Genomic DNA, 17,579 nt, shown 5'->3' on the forward strand with positions numbered 1-17,579 from the left:
AGACCTTACAGTTCCTTGAAGTTTTTCAGAACATATCTATCGTGGAAAACAGTCCAGCTACACCCATGTATTCCCTGTCCAAGAGCTGAGCTAATCTGAGTTTACTAGCAGGAGTTTGTATATGACAGGAGAGAGCCTTGTGGTCTGGAGATGACCGACGATGCGGGACAGCCATGGGTGCAATACCTGCCGTGTCCCAGACCCCTCCTCATCCTCCTAGCAGTGGAGGAGCTGGCTCCGTGCAGGCTGGGGCACCACAATTCTTCCTGCTGAGAGTCTTTGGACTCTCTTTTTCTTGTTTCCCTGAGGAATTTGTGGAATTTCTAGCGATTCCTTTCTTCTCCAGGCTGAGGAGACTAGATGATTTGTAGAGACTGGATTGATGCCACACTGCCGAGACTGAAAAACTGCCTCAGCAAAGGACAGAGAATTGCATATATGTATGTGCTAAAATGCAGCTTGTACAGAAACTTACATAGCACAAAATAGGGAAGTAAGTGTAAGAAAATACTGACAAAGTCACTGCATAATTGTTGCTGAATTTACAGAAAAATTCAAAAAGCCACTTGCAAGGACACATGTGTGTATGTTATAAAATAAACCATACGGCACTCTCTTAGCAGTTTAATTCTGAGTAATACTGACTAAACTTTGCTTGGCCTTCAGCTGAGAAGTAAAAAAAAGGTAGCATCTTAGAGTTACATATAATATTACCTCAGTGCCTCCCTAATCCATAACAGAAGCATTAATCACTGTGTCTTTGTCATGGCAGCAAGGCAGTTTGCAGTCTGTCTGTGTACTTGATTTATGAACAGCTGATGGCCATTGAACTGCAGCAATCCACCAAACAGTATTTTGTACTTCCTTCAGCTTTGAGTATAAATGTTAGAGAACACCGATGTCATATTCCATCTAATATGTACAAGGTTAATTTTGTAAGCCTCTTCATTTTCCCCTCCCTTTGGTGTGGTTTTCATGTCTCACTCTTTCCTCTTCCATCACAAAATGCATTGCTGGTCTCAGACCCCCAGCTCACCACCTTGCTTAAAGGTCCGAGCTTTGCTGTGCTCAAGAGCAGGATCAGCACACTTCTATCTTCCAGCACTATCAAGATTAGCTCCTGTCCCAGCTGAGCAAGAAATGGCATGGTCCTCCAGCCTATTTTCCTTCATCTCTCAGTAGGTTTCCTCTTGTCCCATGAGTTTCACATGAAATGTGGAGTTTCAAGATCTGATGCAGATCCTTTTGAGCATGAGTCCCCAGTAGCGCCAAACTCTACTTCACATAGTTGCTTTGGAAAGAAAAGGAAGGGGACTGGATTTGCATTTTTTTTCTTTTGCAGATGCCTAAGAGGTGGGATACTCAGCTTGAGCTACCATTTAGGAACACACGGGGGGTCAAAGAGAGGCTTCTCCTCAGCTGCCCCCCTTACAAACAAGGCAGGAGTCTTGAGTCCAAAAGCATCAGGCTCCAGTCTCAGCAGTGTGTGGAGGGAAGTGGCTCCCTGCTGGTACGTACTGGGGGTGACATGGTGGCTGTGGAAACCCGTACACTTCAGGATTGCGCTCACTCTGTGTGGGTTTTCTGTTGCGGTCTGCCCTCTGGGGGAATTCTGCCCATTTTTGATGAGATATGTGTCCTCCCTTTCTTAATGTTGTCTCATTCCTTAGGCCCCCTCTGTGCTCTGGTCTGCAACTTTTAAAAGCCAAGGCTACGTCCAAATTTCTATTAATCACAAGCCTATGACAGTGCAGCAGATTGCTGCATTCGGTAGCATTTAGGAGGATATTGCTTTGTAAACTGTACCATGCTATTCACCATTGCCTGTAACGTAGCACTCTTTGTTGGTTAATGGTGTCTAGAAAATAATGGTTAAATTTAAAGCATCTCAAATTCTGAAGAGTGTGTTAAGAAAAAAAAAAAGAAAAAAACAACTGCTAGGAAAGCTAGTTTTTTTAATGCTTTATCTCATCTCTCTTGGTAAGAGAATGAGGCATGTATTCACAAATATTTGAAGGATGGCTTGGAGAAATAGTGCTGCCCTACAGGAACTCCTGGCGTCAAAGGGTGTGTAATGAGGCATAATGGGACGAAATTAGGCAATAAACTAACGAGATAAGTTGTCTTCCATCCTGGAGGTACGTTCCAAATGTTCATAAATGCAATAGCGATTGCAAACATTTTTGGGGAACGATTCCTACCAGCGAGACCTGCGAGGTATGGGCTGGCTAGGCAGGGAGGGAAGGAGGAAGGGGAGGCTGAGCAGCACCCGTACCCCGGCCGGCACAGCACTGGCTCCCGCAGAGCCCTCTGCCACCCCAGAGTGTGTCGGGCTGTGTGCCATGGGGCGTCCCTCCCCAAGGAGGAAGCCCTGACCCCTGTAAAGTTGAGCTGAACCAAAGGGCTATTATGAGATGCCACCTCATGCTGGTGAAAAAAAACCCCTAGGGTAGGACCAGGAGGAGGACTTGGCCCAGATGTCTTCATGAAGCACTTGGCCCAGATGTCTCCAAGAAGCGCTTGGCCCAGATGTCTCCAAGAAGCACCCTGTGGGGACCCTGTTGCTGCTTCCACGGGCATCACGCCAGCGGCAGGGAGGGCAGAGGGGGTCACGCACCACGCACGGACCCTGGCACGCACCGTGGGCAGCGCTCGGCTTATGAGAGGGGACGCAAAGCAGATCACGGATGCCAGTGTACATTAATTATTTAGGCTATAACCACCGTAAGTGATGAGAACAAATTACTGGCCTGTTCCTAATGAGAGGGAGTTTGGGAGAAAACATAAGATGAAGCAGAGCGAAGTCAGGCGGTGGGGCTGCAGAGGGTGCTGGTCCGCATTACCTCTTTTGGTTTGCTGTTATTTTTCTGTAAAGAGCTTGTATTCTTATAGCATCCTTTTTATAGGAGTGAAAATTTAAAAAATATTAATATTGCGAGAAGAAAATGACTCCACATCCACTGTCACCCAGAAGATGGAGCTCTCAGCTCAGGAGCGGGGAGGATTTTCTTTGTGTTACCGAAAAATGAAACGTTTTTACTCTCACCCTTTTCTAATTTTTATCTTTTGCTAATATAATGCAGATTGGTTTTATACATTATTTATGGAGCCCAGAACTGGTATAGGGAATGCTGTCACTCATTTTAATGATTTAGATATGTTTTTTATTATTATTATACTGTATAGACTTTGGAAAACCTTCATTTGGATCCCATTTAGAATACAGGAAGTTGCCCAAAGCTTGGATGTGAACCTTAATTTACTGAAATCCTTGTAAGGCTGAGAATATTTACTGCTGGCATTTATTGCTCCTGTGAGAGTCAGAGCGGGGGGGGGGGGGGGGGGGCGGGGGAGAGAAAGAGAGGAAAGGAAAGACAACCGTAACTTCAGCCAAAAAAGCAAAGAACATATGTTGGAGTCGTGCTCGGCTGTGCGAGTGCAGCAGTAGGGTAATCTGCCTGTGAGCCGCTCTGCCGGGACGAGGAGGTGCCTTACTGCCTCGGAGATTCAGGAGAGCTTTAACTGGACTCGTCCTTTGGAGACCTGAGTCTGCTTTTCTAAAGCCTCTCTTTATAAAAAAGTGGGTTTCATGAGCAGTTAGGACACTTGGCTTGAGGCACCCCATAAAGGATTGGGCCCTTTTTCTGCTGCAGGAGAAGTCCCTTTGGACTTCCCACTGTGCTCTGCAGGTCAAGACCGTAGGGATTTTATCTGTGTGGCGGTTCCAGGGGTGCCTGAGGGAAACCCAACGCAGGACCCCAGGCAGTCCTGGCTGGAGCAAGGGGAGAGCTGCAAACCCGCCATGGTGTTGCGGGGGGCTGGAGAAGGTGGCCCAGCAGCCAGCAGTAATGGAAGCAGGAAAGATCTCTTATTTTTCTTCCTCCTTTCAGTTACTTTGTGCCTGCACAATAATAATAAGCCTAAACAAGCTTGGTTGTTAAAACTTGTAGAGAAAAATATTCCTAGGACAGGGGCAGTCTTTGCTCAGGCTAAAAGTACAGGTGATTTCATCAGCCTCCAGCCTTTCAGAAAATCGGAGTTCTGCACTTCAGGAGAAAGAACAAGCCCCAGTAATTCTCACAGTGTTTTTTCCTTTGAAGAAAAGCAGAGCAAAATGTTTTAAATATTTTTTTTTTAGGTATTTGCTTTACGCTCCCCTGCTCCTCCAGCCCCCTCTCATTCAGCTGCTTAACCTACCTTCCAACCAGTCTCTCTGGTGGCTTGTTTGTCCTGCACCACGACAGTTAAAATGGCTAATAAAGCAGCTGGCAGGAGGATGAATGAAGGGACCATGCCAGCTATTGCCCCTATTGTGGAAAAAAACAACGGTGCAACTTTGATATGTCTACGTTGAAATTTCCTCAGAAACCTGTGAATTAAGGACCAGAGATTTCTTAAATGGAATCTCTAAAGAAATGCAATATGTTTTCTGAAGAGCAGTTTAATTGAAGAGATTGCCTATTTACATGAAATACCCACAACTGTTTGTTACTATTATTGCTGAAACAGCTTTTGATGATATACTGTCATTATTTCAAATTTAGTTATGCTTTGTTAGTATTTATTACCGGCACTGTGAAAGGATCAAGGCGTTGCTCAACAAGGCGTACCAATGTGTGGCAAGAAGACAGTTTTTGTCTAGGAGCTCACAGCCAGAGTATGGCCATACAGGAAAGCAGGATGGAGTGAGCAACTGGGAGAGGGCAAAGGCAGACAAAGTCAGTCTATGGAAAGGTGTCCCTCTCTTACAGGCTATATACTGCATTCAACAGCGGAGTGAGTCCCAGATGATAGAAAAGATTGCAGCTAAGGTCTCAAATCTCAAATATAGCTCAGTTAAAGAACATGATTGAAATAGCAAGTACACAAAACTGGAATACCTATGTTCATGATACACTATCTAGATGCTTACAATATAATTATAATCATCGCACCAGATTGTCTCCTGCATAAACACCTAACGTCTCTCCAATAAAGACCTTCTGAAGTACCTCGAAAGATGTGCAGGTAGTTCGGATATGCAATGTCTGCTCCTAGAATTAGGAAAACTGAAATGAAGAGAAGGGATTTGCAATTGCTTGTAGAGCTGGAAGGTTAGTGATCATTCTTTATCTCTTACTGTGTGAGTGGGAGGACACCCGTCTTGAACAAACCTCTAGACACAGTTGTTCATTTTTACATTAAGATGTCATTTCACATTAATTTAAAGGACTCCACTGCAAAATGTGGCAGCATAGTTTCATTCTTAATAATCTCGTAATGATTTCAATTTTGAGAAGATATTTAAGCATTGGAATAGATAAGGAGAACGTGGAAATTACATCATTAGAGCTGTTTAGAACAAGTTGGACAAATATCTGTCAGGGATGACACGGGTATAGTTGATTCTCCCTTGAGGCAGAGGAATAGAATATACGACCTATTTACTCTGTTTTCTAAGACTTGTGTGAGACTGGTTGTAGGTGCTTAAATGCAGAAAATATTCTGTGTCAAAATAAAGAAAAAGACTAACTGCATTGAAATAAAGTTCAACTTAACTTGAAGCTAAACAAAAAAATTGTAGGAACCATGTAATTCCAAAATGAAACATAAATAATATCTAAAATTCCAAAGGAAGGTGAAATTTTAAGAAAATGCATAGAAGATAGCATGAGAAATGCTCAGAAACAGCATCCAAGGAAGCTCAGCAATGCTGTATAACAACATTACCAAATAAAATTATTCCAAAGAGAGGCATTTTTTGTGTTTCTAGTTCCAGATTCAAATGTTTGTCTAAAAATAGAAATTATGGGGTTTTTTCTCTTTGTGTCATCATAGTGTTCCCATTAAGAATATAGCCAGCAGCTACTTTCGTTAAGAGAAGCCTGTGATCTCAGCTGCAGGAAGAACAATGGAAACATGCTGTTCTTCTCAAAATGCCCCTGTGGATATAGGCTTCTTCTGCTCTGCTTTTTCATCATAGACTCTCTTCACACCAGCACCGCAAGCCTCAAAGCAGCCAGGGAAGAGTAGGGTCAGGCTGGATTTCTGGGTACCTCCGTCACTTGGCGCAGGCTGGGTGTGCGCTGGCCGTGTCCGCAGGTTGAGCTGCAGGATGACTCGGCTGCTGTTCTGCATTGCTTTTGCCATGCTGGTGCTATGGTCTGGCCGACAGCCTGTAGACCAGATTTCTTGGCATCTTTCCTAGAAGGGCACTCATCCCCTATCTCATACCATATGCTACAAAGGTAGCCGGGACTGATGGGCAGCCTGAGTTTTGCATACTGCGGACACTGTGAGCTCAGCTGTAATCATCCTGTCTCCATAAATACGCCCTCAGAGAGCCAGGTCAGGGAGTATGGTGGGCTATATTCTGCTCATGTAACCACTTATTCAAGCAGAGTATAGACGCAGCATCGTATTGGGACTTCACTTTCACTTAGGGGAAAGCAACCATTTTGAAAGGCAAGTTTCCCATACTCTCCATGAGTTTTTCTGCAGAAGAACTTCCAAAAATAAAAATATTTAAGGGGGGGAAATGGTTGTTAATCCTACAACACTGTCTTGAAGTGTAGGGGACAGACTTCCATAGTTTCAACTTCTTGAAGAGGGAAAAGAATCACCTGTGATCATCTATGATCACATAATCAGAGGAACAGAGTACTACTTTTATTCAAGATACCCTTTTAAATTAAAATTAACTCCCAAGCTAACTACCCTGGTTTATTTATAAAACCCTAAAAATTTATAGCTATTTTGTGCTTTCCTTGTTAACAAGATGGTTATATTTGGCAAGGCCGTGACCTTCTACGAGCATCTGTTTAAGGTCTTCATTGACTGTTTGATGGATATGCTAAAGAAGAACCAGGACCTTTGAGCTGACACCATTTTGCTTCAGGATATCAAATGCTAGAAGGACATTGTCTTGTTGGCTCCATATGATGAATTCTTGCAGGTGGGATTCAATCAAATATGTAACAAGCAGTGTACAGTGACCTGATTATTTATCTTGTCAAATAGAGTCCCTGGACATAACTATCAAGCTGGCATTGACACTGGAGTATAACCAGCTCTGTATTAAACACATCCAGCTGTGATGTGGAGACTGCAGCAATTATTTACTTAAGAAGCATCGAACACAGTGCTGAGGATGTTTGAAAGACGTGAGAGCCCGTATAGCAGCAACTGCTGCCTCAGTAGCTTTTCTGAAGGTGTCACAATCTCAAATTTTCACAAGACTGCTCTAAAAGGTCATGCTTGTATCAGCTTTAGTGCAAATTAATGGAACATACCCACAATTGGAGGGGTTTTATTCTTAATATTGTCATCAGCTAATTCATCCGCTCTAGCAGGGTACAATCAGCTAATGAAATTTCTAGATCTTGCCCACCAATGGCCTTCAGTAGACTTCTTTAGCACAGTCATAGTGCCACTGCAGCTGAAGGGATCTCCTTCCACCGGTGCCTCAGTTTTCCTGGTAGGACTTTTTCAATGTGCTGTTGAGTTGAGGCAGCAATGACATGAGGTGACCTTTCAGTCATTTATGCCAGCTTCAGCCAGTGATACTTGTGCCAAAAAATACTCTAATACTGGGGACTCTTGTCATGCCCAGTCTACCTCCTAGCATTGAATCACTGTCATATCTAGCTGACTTGTTTGGTGAAGACCAGCTGTAGAGGAGGATGGTGACTGGCTACATCGCTGACGTAGCTCCACTTCAGAGTTAACTGAACTATTGACCCAACCCTCTTTGGATCCTGTATAATTATAACAATTAGATAAAACAATAATTAGTAACTTATCTTAATTACAAGCTATTTCTATAAAGTACAGCTTGTGCACAAGTTCTCAATTAATTTTAACTACATGGAGAATCGAGAGAGTCTGTTGTTTTAAGATTATTCAGGACAAAGAACAGATGATAAATTTCTTTAAATGACCAGTTTAATTTTAGCACAAATTAACAGATTTGTTTATTAATGCTCAGAACAATCATCCTGTTTTTAAAGAATGAGAACTGTAAGTTTGGAGAAGATGTGCTCTTTTTTTGTACATAGTAAAAATGGTGAATCTCTGCTTTAGAAGCAAGAGAGAAGTCTCCCTAAACTGTAGGGTCGTGACTGCGACCTCCATACCAGAACTGAGAAGCCGATAACTTTGTGGTGAGGTGGGGGAAGTGATTTTTTTTAAGAGATTCTCGAAGGTGAGACTTTTTGCAAAAGATTTGCTGTGAGTTGGACCCGATGCAGGGTGTCCATGCAGTTGGGCTTTGCCTCTTCTTCATTGTACTTCCTTCGACAGGCAGCCCCCAGAGCAGGAGGGGCTGCACATCCGTCGAGTGCCACACTTCGCCCCTGTGTTACCTCCACAGATTGTTTTCTGCTTATCCTTTAAGTACTCTGGCCATCATAAGCTCATGTACGATCCCAAGCTATGAAACCATACTGCATTTTAGGCACAAGAACCAGCTTTGAGAGGTCCCCTATGTTTGCAGAAAATCTAAGCATCAAAAAATGCTTCATATCAACACCTATCAGAGTCCGTGATTCCTGGTATTGATGGGAATTAATTGGCTGTGTGAAATTTGAGAATTATACAGGTTCACTGCTAGAACTAAGTCACAATTAGTGCCAAGTGCTTTTACCACTAAAAAAGCCCCATGGATTAGGCCTTTCAGAATAAAGAAAACCTGCTTCTGAACTTTTTGCCGCAGTTGGATACTCAGTCGTAGAATAGTCTACATACTGCCAGTACATTTACAATGTAAACGCTTTCTTTTCAAGGTCAGGGTTTTAAAGCACTAGACTGCTATTGAAACTGCAGGGGCAGAGCCTGAACAATTCTACTGGTTTTCTAAAAATAAGGAGCTTTATAGCTAAACTGCAGGATGTATTTTAAAAGAAAGAGTCTCAACATTTTTCTTTTTACTGCTACTTGTATCCCATCTCTACCAATTTTTACTGCTTTACACAAAGGCACATCTATCGCAAGGCATGGCATAAAATCAACACTCTTCCATTCTAGCAGTTAAGCCCAGTCTTACAATATTTGTGATGTGCAACAATATTCAAATACATTAACACTAAACCTGACCCACCAAAGGGAATATAGCTTCACAAATAAAATGACAGAAAAGGAGAATGCCTACGTGGTTAATTCAGACTTAGCTGCAGCTACTATGTTGAATTTTACATTTTAATATGTCATTTTTTCGTTTAAAACCTGCATCCCTCAAATACCTCATGAAATCCTGCAAGACTCTGAGGCATGAACGAAGCAATTGCTTCCTTCATTATAAATGATTAATTCTAATCAATCAGGGCTTAGTATTCCCAAACCTTTAGAGCTCTCTTGTTTAGCTTTTGCAGCGCTTGAAAATGTTTATTGACTGAAGGGTGAAAATGTTTTTTTCTTGTTATTGAAAAAGATTAACTGCCATTAACTGTGATACCTTAAAATACTGAGGACTAAATTCCGGTCCATTTGTAGCTAGGCATATGGACAGAAAAACAGTGAGGTGTCAGCACACAAGATTGTCCAGTGTTGCAAGTGAAAGATCATATAGCTCCTTATAGCTGTATCCATACTTACCTGGAGGCTGTGACAAATGATCATGTGTTTTCAGGTTGAGAGGACAGCTCGGCATATACCTGGCTGCTCCTGCTTCAGATTTCAGGGTAAGCTACTTTGGCCATAGCCTAGCTGACCGTTTTGCCGGGCCCAGCTGCTAGGCGCGGTTCCAATGGGGTAAGCCCCTCATGGGGTTTTACAGTGCACGTAAGTGCCGCGGGTCTTGCTTTCCTGGTCCTCACTGAGGAGCAGGACTGAGGAAAAGCAGATGATAGCAAAAACCTGCCTGTGCGGATAACAGTGACTCATCTCTCATTTTGATTTTCTCCTTAGCTTTTAGTACCAGATTTAAAGGTGAAATACTTAACCTCTCCTTTATACACATCCAAAGATCTTGTTCTTCAATTCCAAGCAAGTCTAATACTGACGGTGTGTTATCCATCATTAGCCAATGTGGGTAAAAGGACATTTTTTTACATACAAACTCATTTGTTTTTCCCAATTTGGTCATTCAATATTACAATGAAGATACATATGTAGATACCATACATGAACAGTTATTTTTACATGGTATCACACCTTTGATAAAATATCTGTTTGAGTAAGAATGAAAAACTAAGTAAATGAAACTGTGTTCTTTTGTTCCAAAATTTATAGTTCTAAACATAAAGCTGTCCTTTTCTACTTACCCTAGCTTTTGTCCTGAAGAACAACTTTTTTGAAGTCAGACAAAGTGTGGCAATTTAAGTGTCCCAGTCCAAGTATGTCTTAGCTGAATTTAGATACTGGACTGTAAAACTTCATTTTTCTTCTCTAAACTTTTTCAGTTGCATCTATATCTTTCAACTTTTTCTTCAGTGTTTCTATTAAGATTTGCAAAAAATATTATGGGGAAACTCTAGTAATTCTTTGAGAAATAACAGAATTGCATTTGATGAAATTGCTACAGTTTTTAGGACAAGACTCAACTATTAGTAGTTTTAGAGCGCAAATTGTATCATAGAGCTATATTCCCTGCATTCTGATTTCATTCCTTCTTGAACCAGGTACACTAAGAAGAAAATGTTTCCATTCTTTAGCATGTAGAAACTTACATATGGTTTGCTATTACTGCTGCCCAGCGCCAAAGCCAACATCTCAATCTGTGCGAAGAAACAGGAGGACAGCCTGTGGGCGGGCTCAGAGCATGAAACAGAAGGAGGGAGAGCGAGTGAGCGGAGGAGAGATTACGTGCATATGTCCAGAGGAGTTAAGTAGTTAGAGCATCCATTAGGGAGATGAAGGACCAAGACTCGTATTCTTCTTCTGTGTGATCCAAGAAATTTGCTTAAAGTCAGCTCTACAAGATCCCCAACGGCCACGTTATTTGGTTACTCAGTCCTTTCCAAGTGTCTCTTCTTAGAGATGTTCTGTTATGAATAAATAAAAGATATGCCTTGGAGCAGGGATATTCAGTTCATGTTAATTAACCAGTATTCTGTATGTTCTGCCTCTTTTTGTTCCTCTGGTATCTATATGAAGTGGAACAGCACCAGTGGGACAGATGGAAGATTTCATCCTAAACTGACCTAGGAGATGGAAAACGTTCTTGGTGTGAACGAGAACAGACCATGGTTGCAGGATGTGTCTCGCTCCTCAGGATCTTCCTGAAGAAGCTTACCTGATCAGAGTTAGGTGCCCAGAGCCAGGCAGGTCAGCCGCTTTGGCTCCTGGGGCTTGTCCTCTCCTCTGAACTGCAATTGTATCTGGTAAAGCAGCTCTCTTTTCTTCCAGAAGTGCTCTCTGCTCCCACAGGCTCCTAAATCAGGAATGGAGATGGTATTAGATGGCAATCTTCTATGAGTAAGATATTTCAGTGACGAAGTTACTTTGAGGATTTATTCATAGCTTTTACTGAAATCAGTGGGAAATGCACATCTAGATTCCTCTGCAGGTCAGCCCTTAGGAGTTTCAATGGGAAAGGAATGTCTGGGCATCATCTGTGTTATTAAATTTTATTTTTGATGCCTCCGTAGATTTTATAGTTTTGCAAAAACATGTAGCAAACATGGAATTTATTGCTCATAGTTCATCCAGGAAATGTGTCATAGTACAAGATGGACTGAACATAAAAAATAGCTGTTTTGGTTTTGCTTTTCAAATGTTAACAAGTATATGGCAACGGTCTGTAAAACTGTTAAATAGATCAATAAATAATTCCAGTGATAGCATATTGAACTTCAATAGTCAGTGAAAACCAACACACTGAAAATGCTGAATTTTGCTTTTCTAATGACTAAGTCTGTGTCACTTTACCATAAATACTCAACTTTAGCAATTATCATCAAGGCCTTATTCAACAAGTTTCTAATTTTAACAAATGTAATTTACTGCAGTAGTGAATTGTTGATATGATACCTATTCTTTATTCCTTGATGAGTTTAACCCATAAATTGATTATCTAAGTAAAAATGTCTGCAGAGAATTTGGGGGTAAGCCTAAGGAATAGGAGGGGAAAAAAAAGCACTGTTTGTTACACTCTTGGGATATAGAACCGAAGGTCCCCTGATGTTTCAGTTTTCTGACATCCAGAAAGCTGGCAGCATCCAGTCTTTAGGGAGAAGCTCAGCTATCCCAGCTTGCCTGGGTAGTAGGATTTGTCCAAGGACCTTTGCTGTTGTTGGTCAGTGTTTACGTGGTGAGACCTTCAATACTGTAGTGCTGAAGGTTGCAGCACCTAACCTTGCCACCCTGCCATCTCAGAGACCTGAGGTACAAAATTATGAACTGGAAGAGTCAGACACTAAACATACGTTCCGAGAAGGGACGGAAGACTTCCAGACCTGAGCTAGGAATCACAGGTGGCTTTCCAGGAACCAGTGCCTGAAAAAATAAAGCATTGCAAAGCACTGATTTCAGAAGAGGTTAACTGAAAATATTAATAATGGACTGCTGTAAATCAATTCATGTAATGAAAATACTGAATAAAAGAGATAAAAGAGCAGCACAATTTTATAAATGTAACAGAAAGAAGCATAACACCAAAATTCTTCTTAAAGGACGTAAAAACCATTAATAGATGGCTAGCCAACTGGCGCTAAATCTTGTCCAAGCTTTTGCTGTTAAGGTATGAGAAAGTGAGGGCCTTTCTGCCCTGCAGGTGAGGACCTCGACAATTGCAGATGTTCAGCTGCAGAGGACTGCTGCTGCAGGGCATGTAGATCTTTATTATCTAATCATTAATACCTTATTATCCAAACATTAGTACAGGCTGCATTGTTACAAATAAGGCAAGTGGATGTATTCCCAAACAGACTAGATCTGAGTGCATTAGTGTGTATTCTAGGATTAGCTAAACCAGCCTGATCTCGTACAGTGGTCAGTCCTATCTGCACCAGTTCATTCCTTTTTTTAATCTTGATTTTTCTTTTCCTGTCATCTCTTCTGACCTAACTTTGGCAGACAGACTTACTTTCTAAAACATTCTATGAGGAAGTCTTACAAAATGTACAAACACCGATTGGCATTATTACATCTCCTCAGGCATACTCTTCCTCCATTTCTGCCTCATTCTTTATGTCAGGATCAATCTTTTTTTTTTACACTGATGTTTGTACAGCACCTAGTCTGACAGGGTTTTGGTCTCTCAGGTGCAGCTGCATGGAGCAGTAACCCAGTAGGATATATGAAGTAGAGAGGTGTAATTTAAGGCCCTGGCCAATGAGAAATGAAAAGGGAAGCTGAGCAAAAGTAGAAAACCCACTGTTACCATCTGAGGTAGTCAGAATTAGCTATTAGACCAGGCACCGGACATGTCAACAGGGACTGTACCCATCAGATGTGTTCATAGTAGGCATGAAATATATCGTGACAGTGCCAAGAAGCTTAGAGCTCTGGGTGGTACCTAAACAGGCACCAGATGAAGCTTCTGTCAGAAGAGGAGTGTTCAGTGTGAGCCAAATGGGCTTCCCACAATGGGAAAATATTTCTAGGAACAGGTTTACAGTGAAAAAAAAAAATTATAATTTGTTAATTTGGGCATAATGATCAACAAAGCTCCCAGGTTTCATGTGTCTGTTGCCAGGCTGGAAATTAAAGGGTACAATTATAGCCACCAGAACACAAAGTTACAGATATTTCATGCTTTCCTCTCTGCAACCCACTCAATAGCTTCTACAGGTAAACAACTCGGCACATGAGCCTAAAACCTACACTCTCCTATTAGAACTAAATTGTCCAATGACAACTTTTTACAGCTTCTTTGCCTTTCACAAAAACTAAATTAATTGGCCATGCATTGCCTCTTCATATCATACTGTGTTATTCCTCATTCCTGCATAACGTTATCTTCTCTGGATGAATAACTTGTAGTAAGTCTGTATGGCTTATGTACTTTAGTGCCATTTGTCTAGGTTGGTCTGGTTGTTCTCACTCTGGTTTGCCCCGTTCCCTGCCACCCTCGCCCCTGCCCCAGCCTTCCTGAGTTTTACAATAACACTTTAATGGTTTTGTGACCTACTAAGCATAAGCATTGTGGAATGTGGCTGGGAGCTGTAGTTCACTACCTGTATTGTAATCCAAATGCAGTAATTTAATAAAAATATTGGGTTCAACTTCTAGATACATAAAGTATTTTGATGTTGTCAATGTCTTACTAAAATCACTTAAATCCATTGGGAATTAATTATGTGTGTGAAAAGTAGCAAACTCTAGAGGAACTATTTAATGTTGAGAAAAAATATACCAGCCCAATGGCTAATGCAACAACTTTTGTTATATAACAGCAATAAATTTTCTGCATGCATGAGATATGCTGATAAAGCAGAAAGTTTAGTTACTTATACTGCTGAAAGTTGCATAATCGCCCGTAATCCCACTGCTTCCAGTAAGTGTACTGGGTACTGAATACTTCTGAATAAACACGTCCATGTGGAAATTTATGGGTTTTTTCCCCCGCACATTATTTAAACAAGAGTAATCACATTCATGGCAGTAATTTTTGCCTGTGAAAGGGATATATGATTAGGTCTCAATAATAATATTAAGAGAACTATTATTGACTGATTTTCAGATAAATGTTTACATATTATGAAGTATTAATACTTAATTACATGTTTCAGCAAATAATCAAGTTTTGTTTCACAGTGCAAGTGTTTATACCATTCGATTTGTCTTCATAGTTCTTCCTCGTTTCTGTATATATATACGTTTGAGTAGTCAGCACCAAGCAACTCAAATTGGCATGAAAATATTACCTCACATGCACATTAAAATGATTTATAAAATGGAATCAGTAAAAAAAACCCAAAGTGGGCTATTTATCACTGAAAAAGATCATAGTTTCTGACACTTTATTTAGTTCATTTATATACCCTGAGCCAGAGCTTTAACTGAAACTAACTTTTCTTGCCTTCAGCAGAGCTGGGCTAGCAGGGACAGATCATGAACCAAATCTTTGATCTTGATCCCAATTTTGGTGCTAACTGAAACTGAGAGCTGCTTTTTCAGTTGTTCAGCTCCACACATTGAAGCCAGGGCAGGCCTTTAGGAAAGTGGAGATTTCCCTGGAGAGTCTGGGTTTCAGCTCCACTCTGGCCCATTTGTAGAAGCCTCAACAAAGGTCTCACAGTTTACTAATATCAAGATTTCTATAAATTTACGTGATTACTGTAGATCTTACAGAGGTGAAGGGAGGTTGTGGTGGGGTTTTTTCGGGGTTGTTTTTTTTTTTTTCATTTTTTTTTTGCTCTGTAGGTGCTCCTGTTACTGAAAAGTCTTGTCTCTTTAGGGAATAACAGTAAGCACTAAATCAGAACATGTTCAGGCTGTTCTGCTCTACTCAAAACTACCTGTAGTTGTATAAAAGTGTGCCATGTTATGTCATGCAACACCATACAGAAATTTCTGAACTTGTGGTGGGACTTATTATTTGTTTGTGATGTGTTATTACCACTTCTGATCCTGGAGTGGGCTTGGACTGTCACTGCTTTGGGGGTTATTTGCACTGGACTCGGCTGAGCTGCACAGAAATGCTTGTAGCCTGGGATCTATCCAAGCCTGGATCAAAGCCCAATCCGATCCCGCCAAGAGGGTAAGTTTTTCCCATGCCCCAAATCCTTTCTTTAACACTGCCTACTTCACATCACAGCCTGAGTGCTGACCCTTTGGTGGCAATCTATACAAGAAAGATGTTTTTCTTGCCTCCTCATGGAGTGGTACTGCTTTCTACTACTCCTTGTTAGAAAAGTATTACTGACTGCCATCACATCCTGTATGGCACTCTACCCCAAAGGTCATCTTCACCCAAGTCAAACCATCTTAGCTACTCTTCCCAGTCTAGGTCACACCCTAAAACCACCTCAGAGGCAGTTCAGTCTTTTCCATACTGCCCTCTCAGGCATTGGGCTTGTCAAGAGGAGTTCTCTGGGCTTGTCTTTGTGGGGAAGTTTGATGCAGAGGATCACAAAGTCAGTAACTGAGATTTGTGGTGGTTTTGCTGCCTGAACTTCCTGTGCTCCTGCTCTGCGAGCCCGACTCTGACAAACTTCTCAAGGGGCAAATCCCAAAGGGAAGGTTGTTCAGTGGCTGAGAATCTGTCACACTCGTTCAGTTTAATGTGAGAGAAAAGGGGCTGTAATGTTGCAGCACTGGGGATTGCCAGGCACGGTGCTGACCTCGGTTAGGTTGGTGATAATACGTGAATTCAACCTGCACCCCATCCGCCGAATTTCGCTTCACCTGAGTATGTGTTTTGTTTAAAGCCCTCTTTTGCTCCTTTGTTTGCTTTTTTTTTGTATGAGTGTGTAGTTAGGGCTTAGGTAAGGAAAGGAACAAGTGCCTAGTCCAATCCTGCCTGCTATTTGGATATGTCTCTCGAAGCGACACTGCTCATTCCCATAGGATGCCCCAGATAAGTCAGCAATACTCTGCTGTCAGTGGCATTAAGAGCTACACCTTGCCGATGCAGCAAGGGCCCTTGTCCTCCCTCACAGATGAGGCGGACAGTGCAAAAGACTCAATTCACCATTAACAGGTTGCTATACCATGCCTTCATTTCTATGCTCATTTAGAGTTTGTAAGGCATTGCTTACATATACGGACACTCTCTCCTGCTTTGGGAGTTATAAGCAGCTTTAAGTTCTATCAGTAGATGAAGTATTGAACAGATCCCTTCTGCTCTGCCAAATCTGTACTGCACCAGTCTGGCCAAGCTATTGGTTTTATTTGCTTTTAGGCACATTTGCACGGTTTGTTAATGCACTATAAAAAGCCTAAACATCAAATTTCACCATCTTCATGTTTCACTCATGCCCACTTTCACTTCTTGCAAATAAAATTCTCAGTGTCCTTATAGTCCAAACTACCTATGTGTGTGGCCTCTGTATTTGCTGTTTATTTAGGAACAAGATTGGGGAATTTCAGACCATTTTAAATGCTGGTTTTGAAATATACTCCTGGTATAATTTTTGGATTATGCCTTTTTATCACATCTTAACTTTGAATATCAGAAATCCTTCTCCTGTGGATAAGGGTAGTTATTGCCAACCTAATTTCAAATGGACTTTAAAAATTCAATCTTTTTAGCTCTTTAGATTTGATTGTGCATGGCTTGTAGGATTATAGCTTCTTAGTTTTAATGTCTATTTTTGAATGCTGGTTTAGGGTCAATGGTTAGAAACTCTCAGTATCATTTTTAGTGCTGAAATATCCTTTTGATTTACATGTCTGAAGCGACAAAACCTCTTATTGTTATCATTTTTGAAAAATTGCCAAGATACAGCCAAATCTTTCACTGCTTGCTGCACAGAGCTGGTTCTTGCCTTCGTGTCATGTACTGTAGAATTCATTATTGTAATGCCTTGTTTACTTACAGTTCTTTCTGGTGATAATAGACTTTTCAGCCTTCAGCATTCAAGGCCTTTGTCCGCAGAGGAAAAGAAAAGAAAAATCAGGCAAAACATCAGGCTCTTTCATCAAGCTTTTCAAATCTGATTTCAAAAGTTTGCTGTTAACCATTGCAGTGTCATGATAGAGGAACAAAGACCTTCACA

The sequence above is a fragment of the Buteo buteo genome, chromosome 1 (genome assembly GCF_964188355.1).
Source record: "Buteo buteo chromosome 1, bButBut1.hap1.1, whole genome shotgun sequence".
Taxonomy (NCBI): Eukaryota; Metazoa; Chordata; class Aves; order Accipitriformes; family Accipitridae; genus Buteo; species Buteo buteo.